We start from the raw sequence: 22,266 nt of genomic DNA on the forward strand, positions 1-22,266 counted from the left end.
GGTGAGTGGGGCTGCAGGGCGAGAGCACCTCTCATCCGGGAAGGGCCCGCAGCCCTACGTGGCCTCACGCCGGGCTCACGCTCTGCTGCGCTCACCTGGGTGGTCACGAACACATCCAGGTTCTGCATTCCGGGCGGGAACCCGACCGAAGTCAAGTGCCCTGTTTTCTCAGCCCGTCGCATCAGCAGGTGCCTGAAGTCAGCGCATCCCCGATTCCCTAGTGGCCTAGTTCAGGCGGGCGGGCCAGGCTTCTCCGCCCTGACGCTGGTCTTCCCCCCCTTGTAACCCAGGAGCGCTGGCTCTTGGGGCGGTGCTCGCGGCCAGCGTGAACGTGCTAAGTCTGTCGAACCGTCACCTGCACGTTCTGGCGTCCGCCGATGACGAACCGAATCCATCGTTACTCTGATCGTTGCCGGAAGTCGACGTTCTGGGTAATTCATTCCTTCGGTCCAAAGGGAGAGACGCTTTCCAAAGTAACCGGCTTGTATTCCTTAAACATATTGATCTCGTGACAACCTGCGGGGCTGTTCCGGATTAAAGGGGCTCGAAGAGAACCAGCAACTGGATGCAGTGTGTGATCCTGGACCAGGATTCCTTTGTCCTGTCCTCTAAAGGACATTGCTGGGACAACTGGTGACATTTGAAGAAGGCCTCGATATTCTGTGAAATTAGTACGTCCGTGTCAAGTTTCCGGTTTTGTCATTGCGTGTGTGTGTACTTGTGTAAAAGAATGCCTCCAGGCAGGACACACGGGAGCATTTCAGAATAGAGGGGACGGTAGCTACACCTCTGTCTCAAATGGCCCAGGAGAAATGCTCTGCGCCTACAGCACACAGTAAGGCAGGTGTGGTGAAATGCTAACATCCAGGGGATCTGGGTGGAGGGCATCTGGGGGGGGGCATTTTTACTTCTCTTGCAAATTTCTGCACATGTGAAATGACGTCAAGATGAAAAAGTTTTAAAAATGTGCTGGGAACACGAAATGGCCCGATTATGTCGGCATGGCTGTATTAAAAAAAAAAATTAATGTTTATTTTATTATTGAGCCAGAGAGACAGAGCGAGAGCAGGGGAGGGGCAGAGAGAGACAGGGAGACACAGAAACCCAAGCAGGTTCCAGGCTCTGCGCTGTCAGCCCGGAGCCCGATGAGGGGCCCGAACTCGTGAACCTTGAGATCATGGCCTGAGCCGAAGTCAGATGCTTAACTGACCGAGCCACCCGGGCGCCACATCGGCATGGCTGTATTTGACAAGCACCCCATGGGGAAGGTGGCCTGGGGATCTTGTCTCTGGGGACATTCTAAGGCTGCAGGACAGTCAGCTCCATCCCACTGTGACAGAAACAGACCCGCAGGGATATGTGGCAAGAGGCAGACTTCTCTACTGTGCTGCTCGCAAAGGCGAAGCCTTTGTGTCATATCAACAAAGGCTAGTTTTCAAGGAAACTTACTACCGGCTCATTGCTTTCGCCTCCAAATTCCAATTTCTGGGCATGACAGTGGGGCTGTCACATAACTCCATTCTGTATCAAGTATCCCGAAATAGATTATTCCAGAGCCCGCAGCTTGCCTAATGACTGAAGGTCTTACATGGCAACAACAATAAAGGTCTTCAGCCACTGAGCCCTCATGAACAACAAGCACGCCAAGCAATCAGTCTTTCCCACCATGTGAGTAAGCTCCTGTCCCCCCCCCAGAACCGCCGGAACGCGGGCTGGGAGCCCACAGGCCCACACTGCAGATAATGACTTCAGCCTGCAGAGGGAAGAGAGAAGGGGCCCCCAAAATAGAGCTTTAAAACCCTCCCTTGTCTTTTGTGACAGTACAATTTACTGTTTCGTTTTGGTCTCTTATCAGGAAGCCTTCTGAATCAGTGCTCTATTTTGAGCACAAAGTCAAGATTTTTGTGGCCGCAGCCAAAGATGTTCACGTGGAGAGCTGCTGAGCTGGCTTGTTGATTCAGGCCCCGACGATTCCTCAGGTCTTTCTGGGTAAGTGGGAAGGGGTTCATCCATAAAAGCTTTTTCTTGGCCTTTCTATGCCTCTCCCACCCCGTCCACTTAGCATTCCACTAGAGAGGACACCAAATTGAATTCACGCCAAGAAAATGGACACGCTCCACATACGTTGAGAGCTTTCCTGTATTAATAGCTTGCCCAGAGTCGACTGTCTCCCTGGGGGATTTAAGTTTCTTCCCTTGTGAGTGTCTATTTTTTCCTCTTTGTTCTTCCTCTCCCCTGGCCTTCTTACAGAAATAACAGGGTCATTGACATGTAACGCGGTTATAAAACCTGTGACGAGGCGCCCGTCTAGCGACAGCAGGGCCGAGCCAGCCGATACCTCCGCGACCGAGTCCCCGTAACGCGAGTGCCTCGCGCCATCCCGTGTAACCCCCAGGACAAATCTGCAAGATAAGTTGTGCCATCCTGAGTTTTCACATGAGAAAATAGAAGCTCAGAGAAGATGAATATCCTTTGCCCAAAGACCCATGGTGAGTACAAGAGGTGAGCTTTAAACTCAGTCGTCTGTCTAGAGGGCTCTAGTATTCCGCTCTGTGGACTTTGACGGTAAGTAGAGAGACACCCAGACCTCCTTCTTCTTGGCCCCAAGTTCTTTTACCAGACTGGGTTTGGTGCCCCGATTGTATAAGAACGTATTGCCTTTAGCACCTCTTTCCCCTTGTGGCTGCTACCTCAGCAACCCCGTCGAGCAGGAAAGCGAACATGTTCAAGATTTCACTCAGCTTGGCCGTTCGATCTCTCCACCATGTGTGGGCTGAACCTCTTCGGGACCAACGCTGGGCAGGGTCGCCATGTCCCCGCTGAGACGGCCAGGTGGCTGCAGTAGTCGGTAGCCCTGCGTCCTGCCCTCTCCTACAGTTTCTAATCTCATTTGGCTCCTTGTGAATTACGTGACATCTGAGCCTGTGAGAGCAGGTGTTCCCGCCCCCTCAGGGGACCTGAAAGGCAGCCCTGGGGCATGAGCCCTTCGTGGGGGGACCGTTAGACCATTTCCGACAAGCACCTAACAAGACATCTCCTGCAGCCGAGTCAGCCCTCCCTACTCCCGGGCAGTCACCGAAGCCATGTGCCCTGGTGGGTTCTTATAGAAGCATCCACACCCGTCCATCTGAGGACCCTATGGGCCTGACCCCCTACATAGGATTGATGCAAAGTGGCAGGGAGTCAAAGACCCCAGGCATAACCTTGAACTCATGAACCCACAGAAGTTGGCAAATTAAGGTCCTGGACTCTTTGACCTTCGGGTGGGACAAGGCTAAGGTGTGTTGTCCACTTTCCACCCATCTCAAGACCAACGGGGTTGATCCAGCACTGTCCATGGCAATGACTTCAGTAAAACACCCCACGTTGGCTTGCTTCTCTTCTGTCTTACTTGCGCTCCTTATCAGGGCTTGCTGGGAACAGCGCCTAGTACATTCCTTGGACTCAGACCCTAGTCTCAGGGTGGACTTGGGAAGAACTGACCTTGGACACCCCCCAAGCCCCCTTCCCTGCATCCCAAGTGCAGCCAGCATACTGCTGGGCTCTCTCAGGGAACGCAGTTGACAGAGTTGAGGGCAGTCGTCCCTGGGCCCCCACTTAGACTTTTCCATGCCAGAAACCTATAGTTCCAGCCAGACAGCATCCATCAGGAGCTCCTGGAGGACACAAGAGGTAGGGATCAGGGTGGGACACCAGAAATGTTAGTGAGTTTCTATTGTAATGAGTCCACACTGAAAGAGGTTCCAACAGAAGATCTCCTGTTCCAACTTTAAGCCAGATGAGGCTCTTCAACAAAGAGGGTCCTCTATCCACCCAGAGGGCATCTGGATTATTGCAGATTGACAATGTTTCAGATGAGAAAGAACAGTAAGATGTTTCTTTTACCTCCTTGAACGCCCTTCCTTCTCTATCCCAGGTCGTATGCTCCATTAAGTCATCTGGATGATTTCTGGGGAGGCACGGGACTCCAACGTCATGCACCCCACTTCTGCTGGCCGACACTTGGGGACCGCCGGGTCCTGACCTCAGCACCCTGGATGGTGGAGTGGGTGACTGTGTGCGTCCGTTTCCTCCAGCGAACACGGCATCCGGGAGCGAGAGCGTTCACTTTGTCAAAGGTTCAGAAATAACAGAAGTAAAACCAGTGAATCACCGTGGTAGCAATCAGTAAAAGTTTATCATGCACACACCAAAAAGGAAGTTTGCAAACCGGGAGCACTCAAACCGGAAGGTAGCGTGAGGCTCGGGGGTGGATTCTTATAAAGCAGCTCATATGGTGAGAAGGCAGTGGCTGTGTGTTCTTCCAGGGTTTGGTCCTAACGCTAGAATTTTCTTAAGTCATAGGGAATTGGTGAGTGGTTACCTCATACCAACCTTGGGAAACCGTTCAAGTTTTGCTTGTGACTTCCAGAGGCGCAAGCAAAGGACTGACCCAGGTCCAGTCAGTCTTGCAAAATAATCTAAATTAAGCTTTGTTTGTATGACCAAAGTGGTTTCATCTGCTCAGGGCATTTTCACGGCTGTGTTTTTTATTCAACAGCCTCCTCCCTCATGGATCAGAGATGGGCACGTGACGCCCTGAGACCCAGGGCGGCCTCTCCCAGAACCCCTGGGAAACAGCTCTTCAGGTTCCTCCATGGATCCCCAGGGTCTGGGCCGCCATATTGGTATGCTTGGCCAAGGACTTGGGAATGGAGCTCCAGGGGAGGCAGAACCACAGGGAGTCCTTGTGCTGTGAGCAATGGAACCTGCCTGTCCTCCTCCTCCTTTGCAGCAATGGAGCCATTCCTTTCCTGTCCTTGCTTACTCCAGTTTTGACCAAGGTTTCCGTCACATGTGGCAAAGAATCCTAAGCGATGCACGTGGAAGGGAGAAGTCTTCTTAACCTGTGTTTGCACCAGGACCAGAGATCCTTCTCCACAGTCCCCGTGGCCCAGTGTTGTCTATGAGGCCAAAACGTGTCGCTGCTGGGTGCCCCTCAACATGTGTGTAGAATATTGGAAGTCCTCCTGGGCTGTGGGAGCGCATTGGCTCCTCAGAAGGGGATGACAGCACTTACCGGAATTTGTCCTTGAGATGCCCAAGGGTCTGACTCGGACATGCTGAGGTTTTATCCTCAAAGTTAAGATTTCATTCGCAAATAAGTTTATACAAAAGCACTAGGGGACGGTACACTTTAAATCCAAGCACAAAATATATCCAGTTTAGTAAACTGGGACCCATATTTTGAAAAGAAGGAGAAAATATTCCACTGGAAACAAAGGAATTCAAATATACAAAGTGATGTTTACCCACCAGTTGATTTTGAAAGGTTAGAGACGTGGCCTTTTTTACATGGAAATATATTCTTACCACGCCATTTAAAAAACTCCTTAGCCTCTCTTCCGCCTTTCATTATGAAATGTTCAACCTACAGAAAAGTTGCAAAAATAATCGGATGAACGTCTACGTATCCTTCACCTAGATTAACCAATTGCTAATGTTTTTCCGTGCTTGTCCCAGATCCATCGGTATGTGACACACACATGCCTATGTCCACAGGCAAAAATTACACACACACACACACACACACACTGCACATTCACACACACGCTCTCACACATACGCTCACATAAGTACTTTTTCTGATGGACAATCTGAGAGTTAATTGCAGACATCATGACACCTCACCACCGAATACTTTGGCATCTGTCTCCTAAAAAAAAAAAAATCAATTAATTGCCACACTCAGGAAAGTTAACCCTGAAATAATGCCATTACCTAAAAAGATGGTCCGTGGTCACATTTTTCTATTTGTGCTGATAATGTCCTTTGGGGCTGGGGTTTGCTGCTGTTGCTTTTTGTTCTTGTATTTTTCTAAATCTGGGATCCAACCAAATATCATGCATTCCTTTACTAACATTTTACTTTGAATGTTATGCTACTGCTTTTTTTCTTGTTCTTAATAAAGGAACTTGGGTTTTAGTAAAACCAGTATTTATTCCATCGATTACTTACTTCCTATCAATTTCCATTCATCTCATTAGTTCTTTATCGAGAAAAGTGCCTGGAAACAACACCCACACAGGTTCAAGAATTTGTATAATTTCTTTAACGTAAAAGAACCTGTTGATTTTACACTTAGGAACACCATTCATCCGATTGTGTTACGCATTATTGCCGGCAGATCATCAGAGCCACAGAAAGAGGTTCGGTGGCAGAGGGCGTAAGGCTACTGACGACCTAAGACAGAGGCAACACCGAAGAGGAAGAGGAGGAGGAGGAAGAAGATTGTAGGGCTTGTGAGTCATGCCAACTGAACACAAGTTGTATCCAAAGGCGGACACGTTGGTGGTATTACGCGTTTGCAGAAGGACAAAAGCATATCCATAGAATATCTCGGTGTAAGCCACCTCCTCCACGGTCATCACCTTGACCGCCTTCCCCCCAGACCGCCACATCCTGAAACCGCGACGCGGGGGGTCACCTCCCTGCCTGCCCTGTCAGGCTGCCTAGCTTGAGCACGATGCTGTCCACGGAACATCCTGCAATGACAGGGGCGTCCTAGCCACACACATCCAGTACCTGTGGCCGCTAATGAGCGGGCAGAGTACGCTCCCGGTGAAGAAACAAGAATGGTTCCTGGAACGTTTTGGGGCTGAGTGCTTCGCAGGAGGTGACTCGTGGAAGCGTGCTTACTGGGCCCATTTTCAGTCGACAAAACCGAGGCCCAGAGCATCACGGTTGTGGCTGAACTCGAACTCAGTGGTGCGGTCTCGTTCCAGAGGGTGTGACCTGCCTTTGGAAGGAGAGTCCCGCTTGTCACTCATTCAGCCTGGGGTCCGTCCTTGCGAGCCCTTCATGGAGCGTGATGGAGGTGGCGGCTCAGGGGGACCGCTGTCCGCAGCCCCACAGCTCCAGGAAAAGTGGCTGATGAGCCACACGGCTGACCCACAGAGAAGGAGACATTTTTATTTAAAGATACTTTCAGGGTCTTTCGAAGGCCCCTCACTGTTTGCTTCCAGGCTGGAGACTCTGAAGAGTGAGTCATTCTAGCTGTTCTGGGGTTTTCACTCCAAGGTCAGAGGCTGCAGGAGTCTCTCGTTTAGATATGCATCATGAGTTTTAAGTGCCCAGGCTGGGGAATTAATTTCGGTCGCCAATGTCACCCCAGAATATTGTGCTTCCAATGACTGCCACCCAGGCGTCCCTCCTGCACTCAGCGGAGCCATGCGGGCGGCCGGGGCTCCACCTGCCAAGGGGGAAAGAGAAAGAGAGCAAGAAGCTGACTCCTTACAAATGAGCGAAGCAGGTGGGGGGCAGGGGGCAGAAAGAAGAGAGGAACGAACCAAGAAACAGACTCCTCACTGTAGAGAACAAACTGAGGTGGGGGGACGGGTGGGGAAATGCATGATGGGGATTAAGGAGAGCGCATGAGATGAACACGGGGCCACATATGAAAGTGTTCCATCAGGGGTGCCTGGGTGGCTCAGTCCGTTGAGTGTCTGACCTCGGCTCAGCTCATGACCTCGAGGTCCGTGAGTTCGAGCCCCGCATGGAGCTCTGCGCTGACGGCTCAGAGCCTGGAGCCCGCTTCCGATTCTGTGTCTCGCTCTCTCTCCGCCCCTCCCCTGTTGACGCTCTGTCTCTTAATAACAAATAAGTGTTAAAAAAAGAAAAGAAAAGAAAGTGTTCCATCACTGTCAGTACACCGGAAACTAATATCACAATGTAGGTTACCTGTACTGGCGTTGCAATGAGATAAAAATAAAGAAAACGTAAATAAAAATGCAAAAATAATAAACAGACAAAAAAGAAGCAAACTCCTGTCTTCACTGCAACGACTGTGTTCACCGTGCCCCGTCCCTGCTGCTTCCTGCACCTGCCGTGTCCGCCCGTGATGGAGGAACGTGGGCCCTCCCCCCCAGCTTCCAGGCTTTCGGATTTTGAGTAGGGTGAGGACTTTGGTGCCCAGACTCCGTCTTCATCCCGTCGGGGCTGGGCCCAGCCCTGGATACGACAGCAGATCCCAGTACAGCGGTCATGAGCGGGTCGGGGAAACAGGACAGGAGGTGATGAGGAGAGACGCGGAGGCATCAGCTCCCTACCTGGTATGCCCGCAGCCCCCGGAGGGAGGGTCCCCTGGAGCCTCTCGTGGCCTTTGCAGAGCCTTAAACCCTGGAAAGGACCCAGCAGGGATGACTCCCAGGGGACTCTGGGAGAAGAGGGACAGGAACAGGGACCTGGATGTAGGACAACAGGTCTCCTAGCCAGGGAGGCGGTGCCAGCCCACACCCCACAGCCCTTCTGCAAACAGTCAGTGGTCTCCCTGCACATCTGTCCACATGTGCCCCTTTGGGGGTGACCATGAAGCCTCCGGGCCCTGTAACCTGCACACTGTGCACATCCACACTAATCAGCTCCTTAGAAGAATTCAATCACAAAGTGATCTTTGTGCACAATCAAATCGTCATAATCAGCGTCATCGAGGCTTGGGTTCTTCGAGTTAAGCTCCCACCCCCCCCCCCCAGGCCAACGGCCACACTTTTCACCATGTTCTTACATATTCGAGGTGATGTTTTACAAAACCGTTGTATGCTTTACAAAACTGGACTCGTACTGAATACATTTGTCTGCAAATTGCCTTTTATCCTACCTCTTTGTTGGCAAAAAGCGTGGCCAGAGACACCCTCCTTTTATCGTATGGTTTCCGGGAAGGGAGCCTGCTCAGCCAAAGGGTAGGTGTATTTTAATACTTTCATGGATACTGATATTAAAATGGGTATCGATACCGTAGAGTTTCAGTAGGTCCTGCCAGATGGCCTCCGAAATGGTTGTAGTCATTCCTGTTCCCATGAACAAAGTGGGGAAGCTCTCTCCCCTAATCCATGCTGGCACTGGGGGGGGGGGGACATCGCTTTCTCTTTTTTTTTTTTTAGTTTATTTATTTATCTTGAGAGAGACAGAGACAGCATGAGTGGGGGAGAGACAGAAAGATCTCTGTTCGGAGATCATGACCTGAGCTGAAATCAAGAGTCAGACACTTAACTGACTGAGCCACCCAGGCGTCCCTCTCTTATTTTTGAACACAGGTATCAGATGAAATTAGTAGCGGACTATTATTTGAGTTTTCCTTTCTCTGGGTATTGCCTATGTTTATGGATCACTAATATTTCCTCTTCTCAAGATGGTCTACTCATATCTTTTGACTATTTCACATTGAGATTGAAAAATGTTTTTCTTATTAATTTTTAGGGGTTTTTGGATGCTGTGGATATTAATTCTTATTTGTCAAATGTATTTCCTTGTTGGTCATTTGTCCTTTGACATTGCGATTTTTTTTTTTTTTTTTTTTGCCATGCAATTGCTTTGAGAGGAATGTGTCATCAGGATTTCCTGTGTTGTCTGCATGCACGTTTAATTACAAAATCAAAAGGAAAATAATTTGAAAAAAGTACAAAAGTTGGGGCGCCTGGGTGGCTCAGTCGGTCAAGCGTCCGACTTCGGCTCAGGTCATGGTCTCGCGGTTTGTGAGTTCGAGCCCCGCGTCGGGCTCTGTGCTGGCAGCTCGGACCCTGGGAACCTGCTTCTGATGCTGTGTCTCCCTCTCTCTCTGCCCCTCCCCTGCTCACGCTCTGTCTCTCTCTGTCTTTCAATAACAAATAAACGTTTAAAAACAATTGAAAAGAGTACAAAAGTAGATACGGGGCTGTATCAATTGTTAGCACTGTTTACCATTAAAAATAGAGGGGCGTCTGGGTGGCGCAGTCGGTTGAGCGTCCGACTTCAGCCAGGTCACGATCTCGCGGTCCGTGAGTTCGAGCCCCGCGTCGGGCTCTGGGCTGATGGCTCAGAGCCTGGAGCCTGTTTCCGATTCTGTGTCTCCCTCTCTCTCTGCCCCTCCCCTGCTCATGCTCTGTCTCTCTCTGTCCCAAAAATAAATAAATGTTGAAAAAAAAATTTAAAAAAAAATGGAAATAACTTCCATGTTCAAATATTCCAGGTATAATTTACTTACGGCATGGTGGATGTTTTACATTTTTCATTATTTTCCTCGTTTGTATCGTTTTCCTGTCTGCACTGCCAATGTTGCTGCATTTTTGTTTTCTATACGTTTCATTGCAAATGCGAAGTGTTTTAACCACATATGGGTTGCAAAATTTCTTCCTTTTTAAAAAACTTGTTTTAATGTTTATTTTTTGAGAGAGACCGAGAAAGAGAGCACGTGAGTAGGGGAGGGGCAGGGAAAGAGAGAGAGAGAGAGAGAGAGAGAGAGAATCCTAAGCAGACTCCACGCTGTCAGCACAGAGCCCCACGCGGGCCTCAAACCCATGAACCACAAGATCATGACCTGAGCCAAAATCTAGAGGCAGACACTCAACTGACTGAGCCACCCAGGTGCCCCTGGATGCCAAAATGTCTTACCGGCTGGCCTGAGATACCAGCCGCCAAATTTAACACTGTTTCTATAGGAAAGTAAGTTCCACTGGGAAAAGAACAAATCTGGAAGCCCAGTTTCGGGATGTGTAAACTGAGGCTGCCTCTGTGCCAGACCATTTAGGTGGAAATGAGCGAAATAAAACAAATAGGCCAGGACTTCCTGTGACCATGTCTACCAACTTTTTCTTAGTTCTTGGGATTTTTTGGGGGGGGGGGGCGGGTGTTCTTTTTCTCCTTCTTTTTGGATTGCTGGATAATAGTCACCTTTGGAAGCTTCCGTTAGATTCCCTACATCTGCCAGAAATTGGCATCATTCCATTGTGCTTGGCTAATTCAGCGGCGTCGCCTCCTGTGGAAATAGCTGCTTCTGGCAAAACTGTTTCGTTTATCATTTAATCAAAACATTTGCATAGTTGTAACTGAGTTAAAAAGCAAAAGTGGGGTTGATCGTTTCTGCAAAAAGACTAGTCAAATCAAGGAATGCTTTGAACCATGAAATGAAATTTAATTAAATATTGGCATGACAAACATTTCGCAGGGCACAGACGTCTTCAAACAATGGTTAAATAATGCACAAAAGAAATTACAGTTTTACATGTAGACAACATTTAATGGCGACACAACGAATGTGTCCCCAGATCTTCAGAATGTGTTAGCAATGCGTAGTTTCCTCATCTGGGGGGTGAGTTGCTCTGTGAAGATGCCTTAGGCGATGCTTCTGCTTCTCAGACTTTGCGGCTGAATGGCCTTGGAGGAGATTGGAGAATCGAAACCCTGCCCAACACAGAGGTCGCTCTCCCTTCGTGCAGAGGGACAGCACCGATTTTAGGTACTGATTATGCTGCCTACTCCCTGCCTACTTTTTTTGTAATGTTTTATTTATTTTTGAGAGAGCACAAGTTGGAGAGAGAGAGGGACAGAGGATCTGAAGTAGGCTCTGCACTGTCAGCACAGAGCCTGACACGGGGCTCAAACTCATGAACCATGAGATCGTGACCTGAGCCCGAAGTTGGAGGCTCAACCGACCGAGCCACCCAGGCGCCCCACCCTGCCCACTTCTTAAAGGGCGCCCTTTAGAAAAGCCACTGTATATACCCAGTTGGATGGTCTTCTGGTTCTTATCCAATGGATTCTAACTGCTTTCCCCTCATCATCAGAGAAGTCACCATTAGTTTTCTGTATTTCTGCTTCCTTCTCCCCGCCAAAAGGGCTTTTAAACTAAAGTTCAGCCTCTTAAGCCTCCTGTGATTCTTCACGAAAATACACCGTTAGGAAGGGTTTGCTGCAAATCACCACATGGGATCTGCAAACATAGGAACATAAAATCATTACGAAGTCTCCTTGTGGCTGCTGGGGGTCCTGGGGAGCCGGGGGATGCGCGGGGGGGGGGCATCCATGTCCCCTCCCCTCCTGCTTGCCCCTGCTGACGAGGCAGAGCCCACCAGGAAGCCACTCGACGTGGTACGTGCCTGTCAGTCTTGGCGCAGAGAGAGACGGCAGAGGGTGATGATGGAGGGGTCTCCGGGGGCAAAGGGAGAGTTCCCATCTGTGAAAAGGAATCAAAAAGCAAATGGGAATTTGGCCAAGTCACAAAAGTGATCCCTGGGGCTTAAAGAGCGCGTGCCCCAGGAGATTTTGCAAACTGCGCAAAAGCCCTCCTCATCCTGGTCTCACTACGTCTTGTCACCGAAACGCCTCTGGATCAAGGTCCTTTCCAAATTATACTTAACAGAAATGCACAGTTACTTTCCTAGTGGTCTCATTAAATCACCGTTAGGCAGGTAAGCTTCCCCAAACAGGTGTGCAGAAATACATACATGTTAAAATGCAGAGGGCAAGACAGGGTTGCTGTGATCATCGGGGTGGTGGGGGAGGGGGGGAGAAAAAGTAGATGGAAAGGAATCCATTTTTTTTCACGTTTATGTGTTTATTTCTGAGAGGGAGAGAGAGCATGCAAACAGGGGAGGTACAGAGAGAGAGGGAGAGAGAGAATCCCAAGCAAGCTCCACACTGTCAGTGCAGAGCCCGACACGGGGCTCAACCTCACGAACCGTGAGATCATGACCTAGGCAGAAATCAAAAGTCAGTCGCTCAACCCATCCCGGAGCCATCCAGGAGCCCCTCGTGGTGTACTACTCCATATGGCTCTCCGCGTCCATACTCCGTGAAATCAGGGTTGCAGCTCTCGTAATCCACAAGGTGGGTATTTACACCACGGAAATCAGTAGACAACGACACAAATTGTTTTCGATGCACTTGGTTGTTAAGCATTTACTAGCATAGCGCGACCAGCACATTCAGAGGGATGCGGGTTAGCACAGGGGGAACTTCAGGTGATTTCCTAGCGAGCAATGCTAAAGAAAAGTGTGTAACTCTTCCTTATTGGTTTCTCCTCCCCGGGAAGAATGAAAAGCAGGACCAATTCAATTCAGGAAGGGTTCAAATCAATTCCATTTTTGAAGGTGACAGCCTGTGTGTTCAGTGCCGGAGTAGACACTTAGCATGAATGCTTAAAGTTGTTCATGCAAACAATGCCTCTTTCTAGAATCAGGATTAAGTGATTCACAGAAGATTCTTCTATTTCAATGAATCTATTCATCTATAAAGAAATACTTCATACAAGGCCCAGGAGCCAAGATGATTGTTTTTCTCCAGATTGTGGAATTGCAACATCCTCTCTCCTATTTACCATTCAACGCACTCAGGCCATTCAATGCGCCTGTGTGAGCTCTTCCCAAGATGTAAACAGATTTTTGAAATGTAGATAATTGATGTTTGATGGAGTTCTTCCTTGTCGCCAGTTAGAGAACTCAAATATGTTAATCTTGACTCTTCTCAGGGATCTAAAGGCATTGTCTTTCATTAAGCCCTATGCTTATAAGAGCTGCTTGAATCAGTCCCCAAGTCGGTGGCCCTGCTTCCTTCCACCCTCATGTGAGTGGCCGTTGTGCATAGCAGGACACGGGAGGAAAGTCACAATCTCGAGGAAAATCCTTCCCTTTATTTTGACCGCTCATCTCTGCTGAACAGTGCCGTAATTTTGGCTGAATCTTGAAAATTATGGCCACTGTTAATTTTCAACTTATTAGAGAGATTCCGTCTGTATGCACAACTGTGGAAGGGGTTTGGAGACCCCACATGAAAGCTGCTATTGATGCGAAATTGTCCAAATCTCTTGGTGGTGTTTACAAAGTGGGGGAGCTGTCATCAGTGAGCCATTAAAACAGAAACGCTAGGTGGATTTGACATTTGAAAATCATGTAATTCACCATATCAACAGATAAAAAAGAAAAATGATATGATCATGCCGATCAATGTGGAAAAAAGCACTTGGCAATAGAAAACATGAACCAACTTCTAGCCAGACAGACCAAGAGAAAAAGATACTGAAGTCATAAATTACCAACATCAGGAACCAAAGAGAGGACATCGTTACCGATTCTACAGTCAGAAAATATACAATAAAGAAGTATTATGGAAAACTTCTACTAATAAATGTGACCATTCAAGTTAAATGGAAAAAGTCCCCGAAAGACTACTGAAGCTCACTTTAGAAGAAACAGATAACTGGGATAGTGCTACATCTAGGAAAGAACCGAAAATTGAATTCGGAGTTAAAATTTCGGGGCAAGCAAGTGCCAGCCCCGGATGGCTTCATTAGTGAATTCCACCAAACGTTTGAGAAAATAACAATGTTAATTCTACATAAACGCATCCAGAAAATGGAAGATTAGGGGACATTTCCCAACGCATTTTAGGAGGTCAGCATTACCCTATAACGAAACCAGACAAAGACGTTATGAGAAAAGAAAACCAAAGACCACATTCCCTCATGATCGCAGATGAAAAGTGCTCTTAAGAAACCTAACAAAATTAATCTAGAAACCTAAGAAACAGGATAATGCATCATGACAAAGATAAGGACGTCTGTTGTCACCACTTAAAACCCTCACTGGCTCTTCTGGCCAGTGAACTATGGGAAGAAAAAGAAATTGAACACATACGATTGAGAAAAGGAGCAGTATAGCTGTCTTTATTTAGAAAGAACATGACTGTGTTTGTAGAACGTCTTAAGAAATGTAGAAAAAAAGAGCCTCAGAATAAGTGAGTTTAGTAAGATTATAGGACGCGAGGACAATGAATACACAAATTAATTATCCAGCTTGGTCTCCAGTCCAGACCAGAAGGGATAAGCTCCTTTCTCTCTGCTTCTGCCCACTGAGAACAATCAGGACCTTGTAAATAACAGAAAGGGAAACTAAGAGAACTTTGAAATATGGTAAAAAGAAGTCATGTTGCCTTGGAACCCTGGGACTGGAGGAACAATACAACAGCGGGCTGTTTCCTGACCCCCTTCTTCACCCAACAAAACCAAGTGCCCCGGGCCTGGTGTTCCCCAACCCTCAAGCCATTACACGAGGCAGACCCATTCTTCTTCCGGATAGAGTGGGATTCCCAACCGTAATGCCAGGTGAGTCCAGAAGCACCAGCAAGGGCGATCAATCAGGAGCCCACCCTTAAAAATGGCTAAGGAGCATTCTTGAAACAGAAAGGAAAGGATAAAAGAAGGAATATTGGAAGATCAGAAAGGAAGAAAGAAAACAGAAAGAGGAGAAAAAATGGCTACATAAAATAGGCTCTCCTCCTCATGAGTTTTAGAAATTACATTCAATGATCAAAACGAAAATCATCCGATATTGTAAACAATCAAACTTAAGTGCAGGGAAGTCAAAAAGGCTTAAATGAAGGGAAAATAGCCACACTTCACCCAAAGTGAAGAAACCAGCAGATCGCAATGAGTCGCATATGTATATTTTAATGCCCGGAGGAAACTATACAAGGGAATAAGAAAACTATACCCCAAATACACTCAAATACACTATAAATAAATCAACGTGAAATCCTAAAAAATTTTAAGTAATCTAGAAGAAGGCATGAAAAGGAAAAAGAGAAGAAATAAACAGGAAACAAACTATACAATGGCAGAGCTAATCCCTAGTATATAACCATTTTCCTTTAAGGTAAATGGGCTAAACATACCTCAGAAAAGGGCAGGAACTAACTGAGTGAATAAAAAACCCCAAGCCCTCTCTAAACCTGAGACACTCATCTCAAATTCAACACTGGTAAACTGAAATAAAAGGATGGAACACGATATACCATGGAATCATTTTTTAAAAGCCGTGGGTGATTATACAAATACCAAATTAAGTAGATTTCAGGGCACAGGAAATCACTAGAGATGAAGAGGGATATATAAAAGAGGAATATTGCATGATAATTAAAGGACCAATCCACTGGGAAGACATAGCGATCCTAAATGTACACTCGCCAAACAACATAGCCTCCAAATATATAGTGCAAAAACAACAGATTTGAAAATCCTAAGTTACGCTAGGAGACTTCAACGTCTCCTTCTCAGACACCGATAGAACTACCCAAGAAAAAATCAGCAAGGATATATGAAGAGTAACACTACCAACACGATGTGCCGGCAGATTCAGCGTCAGAGCTGAATGCTTACTGTGTCCTCGCGGGGCAGAAGGGGCAAGGTGGCCATCTGGGGTCTCTTTAAGGACACCACTCCCGTTCATGAGGGCTCCACCCTCATGACATAATCACCTCCCCAAAATCTCCCCTCTTTATGCCATCCCATGGTGAGCAAAGATTTCAACATATGAATTTTGGGCATTCATATGTTGGACACAGACATTCAGTCCATTAAAATCCTGCTGACTTCAGAAGGGCAAGGGAACGTTAACAACTCATATGTTAAAATTGACAACTTACAGGGGTGCCTGGGTGGCTCAGTCGGCTGGGCGTCTGACTTCGGCTCAGGTCATGATCTCGCGGTCCGTGAGTTCGAGCCCTGCGTCGGGCTCTGTGCTGACAGCTCAGAGCCTGGAACCTGTTTCAGATTCTGTGTCTCCCTCTCTCTGACCCTCCCCCGTTCATGCTCTGTCTCTCTCTGCCTCAAAAATAGATAAGCGTTAACAAAAATTTAAAAAAAAATCGACAACTTACATGAAATGGACCAATTCCCTGAATAGTGCAAACTACCACAATTCATCCAATATGAAACAGGTAATTTGGTTTTGTAACTGTGAAGGGAATTGAGTTTATAATTTAAAATGTCTTGAAAGAAGGAACCTTCAGGCCCAGCTGGTTTAACTGGAGAATTCTAGTAAACATTGTATAAACCAATTCTACACGTTCATTTCCAGGAAACACAAGAGGAAGCATTTTCCACCTCATTCTATGAGGCTGATACCAAGTGTAGACAAAGACAGTTCAGAAAAAAAAAGTTGCAAACCAGTATTCCTCATGGACAGAGATGCAAAGATTCTTGACAAGTATTAGCAGACAGAATTGATCACCATTTAAGAATTACACACCATAACCAAGTGGGACTTATTCTAGATATGCAAGCCTGGTTCATATTTAAAAAGCAGTCACTGTAATCCACCATGGTGACCTGCTAGAGAAGAAAAATCATATGACCATATCAATTGACGTGGAAAATCTTTTGACAAAATTTACCTCTGCCCCTCCTCTGCTCACGCTTACACACTCTCTCTCAAAAACACAGATAAATAAAATTTAAAAAAGAATGAAAAAGCCAACCCCCCCAAGTTATATACTAAATAATTTCATTTAAATAATATTCTTGAGGGGCGCCTGGGTGGCGCAGTCGGTTAAGCGTCCGACTTCAGCCAGGTCACGATCTCGCGGTCCGTGAGTTCGAGCCCCGCGTCGGGCTCTGGGCTGATGGCTCAGAGCCTGGAGCCTGTTTCCGATTCTGTGTCTCCCTCTCTCTCTGCCCCTCCCCCGTTCATGCTCTGTCTCTCTCTGTCCCAAAAATAAATAAACGTTGAAAAAAAAAATTAAAAAAAAATAAATAAATAAATAATATTCTTGAAATAAGATTATGGAGATGGAGAACTGATACTGGTTGTTGGGTGTGAGGGTTGGGGAGGGGAGGTAGTTGTGGTTATAAAAGAGTAACACAAAAGGGGCGCCTGGTTGGCTCAGTGGGTGGAGCATGTAACCGATGGTCTCGGGATGGTGAGTTCAAGTCCCACGTCAGGGGTAGAGATCGCTTAAAAATAAAGCCTTTTTAAGAAAAGGGCAACACAAAGGAATCCTTGTGCTGATAAAATTGCTTTGTCCTTTGAGTGCGGTGAGGGTTACACAAACCTACACATGTGATAAAATGGCAAGGACATGCACGTGCACGCACGTGTGCACACTCACGCATGTACACACACGCACGTGCACACACACACAAACAAGCGAGTACAAGTAAAACCGAGGGGATCTCAGTCAAATTGGTGAGTTGTATCTCTGTCAATATCCCGGTTGTAGTATCGTAACTACAGTTTTGCAAGATGTCACCATTGAAGCAAACTGGGTGAAGGGTGGAAAGAATCCCTGTTTTATTTCTTACAGCTGCACATGTATCTACAATGATCTCTAAACAAAGAACTTAATTTAAAAAACCAACTGTTTTTCATGTTATTACCAGTGAATGATGGGAAGTTGTGCTAGAATAATAATTATATTTACGGTGACATCAAGATATGAAATAAAAATGAGTCTGACAAAAGCGTGCAAGATGTGTACCCTGAAAGCTACAAAACGTTGCTGAGAAAGATTTTTATTTTTATTTTTTTTTTTTCAACGTTTATTTATTTTTGGGACAGAGAGAGACAGAGCATGAGCGGGGGAGGGGCAGAGAGAGAGGGAGACACAGAATCGGAAACAGGCTCCAGGCTCCGAGCCATCAGCCCAGAGCCCGACGCGGGGCTCGAACTCACGGACCGCAAGATCGTGACCTGGCTGAAGTCGGACGCTTAACCGACTGCGCCACCCAGGCGCCCCGAGAAAGATTTTTAAAACATCTAAATAGGGGCACCTGGGCGGCTCAGTTGGTTGAGCATTCAACTCTTGATTTTGGCTCAGGCCATGATCCCAGGGTCGTGGGATCAAGCCCCATGTCAGGCTCTGTGCTGAGCGTGTAGCCTGCTTAAGATTCTCTCTCTCTCTCTCTGTCTTCCCAAGTCCATCTCTCTCTAAAATAAAAAAAGAAATCTAAATAGAGCAGAGAGATATCATGTCAATTGGTTGGAAGATTCAGCATTATTATGGTGTCGCTTTTCCCAAATTGTACAGATTCAATGGAATCCTTACCAAAATCTCAGAAAACTCTTTTGTGGTAATGGTTATCCCGATCCTGAAGTTTGTGTAGAAATGGAAAGGTCTAGAATAGCCAAAACAATTTTGAAAAAGAAGAAATTGGATGACTTCCATTACCTGATTTCAAGACTTACCACAGTAATCAAGACAGTGGGGAACTGGCATAAAGGACAGACACAGAAGTGTGTGGAATAGAAGAGAGAGTCCAGAAATAGACCCATGGGGTCTGCGTTTCTTCAACATTACAAAATGCAATTTAATCGGAAAATAATAACATTTTCAGAAAATGCCGTTATAACAAGTGGATACCCTCCCACACACAAATGAACCTGAACACTTTCATCATATATAAAAATTAACCCAAAGTGGATCATAGACCTAAATTTAATAGTTAAAACTACAAAATGAGAAGAAAATCTTCACGACCTTGGGATCGACGATAGGGTAGCAAAAGAATGATCCATAAAACTAAAAAAGTTGGAAAACTGGACTCCAAAATTAAAAACCATTGCTTTTCAAAAGACAGAGTTAAGATAATGAAAGCATGCCACAGCCTGGGAGTAAATATTTACAACACAGAGCTCTGACGGAGGATTTGTATCCAAAATATATAAAGACGGTTTCAATTCAAAAATAAAAAGACAAACAAGAGGCATAGGTTATAGTTAAGCACACACTTCTATGACCTATAAGTTGCACTCTTAGGTATTTTCCCAAGAGACATGCCATCAAAAAAAGATAGGCAAATAGCAAATTAAAAAAATGAAAGTTACTCAATATCATTAGTTATTAGGAACAGTGAATTAAAAATATGAGATACACAACCACTGAAATGGCTAGAAAGATTGGCAATTCAAAGTGTCGGAGATGGTAGGGGTCAAGTGCAATCCACCCTCAGACGTTGCTGGTGGCAGTGGAGGATGATATAACAACTTTGGAAAAGAGTTTGGCAGTTCCTTGTAAAGTTAGCCACACATATACGACCTAGTAATTGTATTCCTAGGTATTTCCCTCAGATAAATGAAAACATAAGTTCACACAAAGACTTAAATACGAAAGTCCGTGTCAGCTTTATTCATCATAACGCAAAACTAGATGCAACCCAAGTGTCCATCAACCAAGGAATGGTAAACACACTGTGGCATACTCATGCAATGGAAAAGAAGGGGCGTGGTTACACACGACAGCATGCGTGAATCTCAGAATAATTAATTGGTGTGAAAGAAGTCAGACACAAGACAACACCTACTGCATGGGTCCGTTTATACGGAATTCTAGAGAAACATTATAGCAATACAAAGCAGATCAGAGTTTGTGCCAGGGGCCAGAGGATGGGAGAGGAGATTGGCGATAAAGGGGCGTGCTGGTGTGCTACTTCATAATTGCGGTCATGTGTTACACGTTGTGTACAATTGTCCCAAATCATTAAATAGTACACTTTACATTGATTAATATTACTATATGTAAGCTTTACCTCAGTAAACCTGATATAATTAATGATCTCTAATTAAAGGCATTTGAGCGGGGCGCCTGGGTGGCGCAGTCGGTTGAGCGTCCGACTTCAGCCAGGTCACGATCTCGCGGTCCGTGAGTTCGAGCCCCGCGTCGGGCTCTGGGCTGATGGCTCGGAGCCTGGAGCCTGTTTCCGATTCTGTGTCTCCCTCTCTCTCTGTCCCTCCCCCGTTCATGCTCTGTCTCTCTCTGTTCCAAAAATAAATAAACGTTGAAAAAAAATTTTTTTTGAAAAAAAAAAAGGAATTTGAGCTACCAAGGTAGTGAAGAAGGATGGGCGGTCTCAACGAAGGAGGAAATCTAGAATCGACAGGCACCCGTAGGGCCCGAGGTAGCATGGAACTGCCCGAGGAAGACAAGGGGTTGACAGTCCTCCTGCTGCAGACAGACACACACGTACACACACACTCACAGTACAATGTGGTGAGTGCCAGTCAAAGCATGTGGCGTGCATGAGGACCGCATACCCTAATTAGCAGTAGGATTTTTCAATTTTTGTTTTAAATTTTTTGTTAATGTTTATTTATTTTCAAGACAGAGAGAGACAGAGCATGAACGGGGGAGGGTCAGAGAGAGAGGGAGACACAGAATCCAAAGCAGGCTCCAGGCTCTGAGCTGTCAGCACAGAGCCCGACGCGGGGCTCGAACTCATGGACCGTGAGATCGTGAGCTGAGCCGAGGTCAGACACTCAATGGACTGAGCCACCCAGGCGCCCATCAATTTATATTTTATAGCAACCTTGTTGAGTATAATTTCCATTCCATAAAACACTTCTGTAAATTGGATGTGTTTTAGTATATTTGTTCAATTGTGCAACCATCACCACAATCCATTTTTTGAAAACTTCCATTACTCTAAGAATTTTCTTCATTGCTTTTTGCAGACTGCTGTTCCTTCAAACCCCAGCCTTGGGCAACCACCGACCTCCTTTATGCCTCAGTATTTTGCCTTTTTTAGAAATTTCACATAAATGGGATCGCATAATATGCCATCTTTTGAATCTGGCTTTTTTCATTTTAGCATAATGTCTTTGAGATTCACCCATATTGTTGTACATTTCAGTGGTTGGTTCATTTTTTTTTTTTTTTTGGATGGTATCCCATTGAATACCACATTATCCCCTGACCAGTTAATGGGCATTTAGATTTTTCCAGGTTGGGGCTATTTGAATAATGCTGCTCTGAAATGCTGGTCCAAATCTTTGTGTGGACATATGCTTTCATTTCTCGTGTCCAGATCCAGGAGAGCGATGGCCGAGTGCACGGGGGAGTGTGTCCAACCTTTACAGAAGCTAACAACATGGTTTGCAAAGTGGCTGCACCACGTCACATTCCCACCATCGCCCTCTGAGGGTTCCAGTCTCTCCACATTGACGTAGTGGAAATTCTTCAATCCTGACCATCCTGGTAGGTAGCTGGGGAAATCTTGCTGTAGGGTTAACGTGCACGTCTGTAGTGATTAGTGATGTGACGCATTTTCCACGTGCTTACTGGCACATATTATCTTTGGCGAATCATCTACTCAACTCCCGTGCCCATGCTTTCATTGGGTTGTTTTTTCTCTTATGTCTGGCCCTAAGACTTCTTTATAAATTCTGAACACAAGTCCTTTATCAATGCATGAGTCACACCTATTTTCTTCCTGTCCCTGGCTTGTCTTTTCATTTTCTTCATAGAGTGTCTTGAAGAGGAAACTTCAATTGGAATTCCAATTACATTTTTTTTCCTGTTTTGAATCCTGCTACCAGCTTTTTGCCTAGTCTGAGATCGCGAAGATTTTTTTTGTGCTTTTCTCTGTCGATGTTATAGTTTTAGCTCTTTATATTCAGCCAATTGGGTGTGGTATGAAGTAAAGGTCCAACTTAGATCTTTTGCATATGGACATTTAATTATCTTAGCACAATTTGTAGAAAAGACCATCCTTTCCCTCACCGAATTCCCATGGTACTTGTGTTGAAAGTCAACAGACCACATATTGTGTGGATCTGTTTCTGGACACTCTATCTCGTTCCACTGATCTATGATATGTCTGCTCTGGCTCCAATACCACACTATCTTGATTACTGTAGCTTTAAGTAAGTTTTGAAATCAGGTAATGTAAGTCCTCCCACTTTGTGTTCTTTTTTATTAATTGGTTAA

At 46.1% G+C, this 22,266-nt stretch overlaps 1 long non-coding RNA gene across 1 annotated transcript; it reads left to right on the forward strand.

Annotated features, from left to right (window-relative positions):
• Positions 1-1,375: 1,375 nt before the first annotated feature.
• On the forward strand, positions 1,376-7,314 carry LOC122474652. The gene is made up of 3 exons (XR_006294969.1): positions 1,376-1,989; positions 2,251-2,489; positions 3,917-7,314. It is a non-coding gene; the product is annotated as an uncharacterized LOC122474652 (long non-coding RNA).
• The last annotated feature ends 14,952 nt before the right edge of the window (positions 7,315-22,266 follow it).

Source organism: Prionailurus bengalensis, chromosome D4 (assembly GCF_016509475.1).
Source record: "Prionailurus bengalensis isolate Pbe53 chromosome D4, Fcat_Pben_1.1_paternal_pri, whole genome shotgun sequence".
NCBI classification, from domain to species: Eukaryota; Metazoa; Chordata; class Mammalia; order Carnivora; family Felidae; genus Prionailurus; species Prionailurus bengalensis.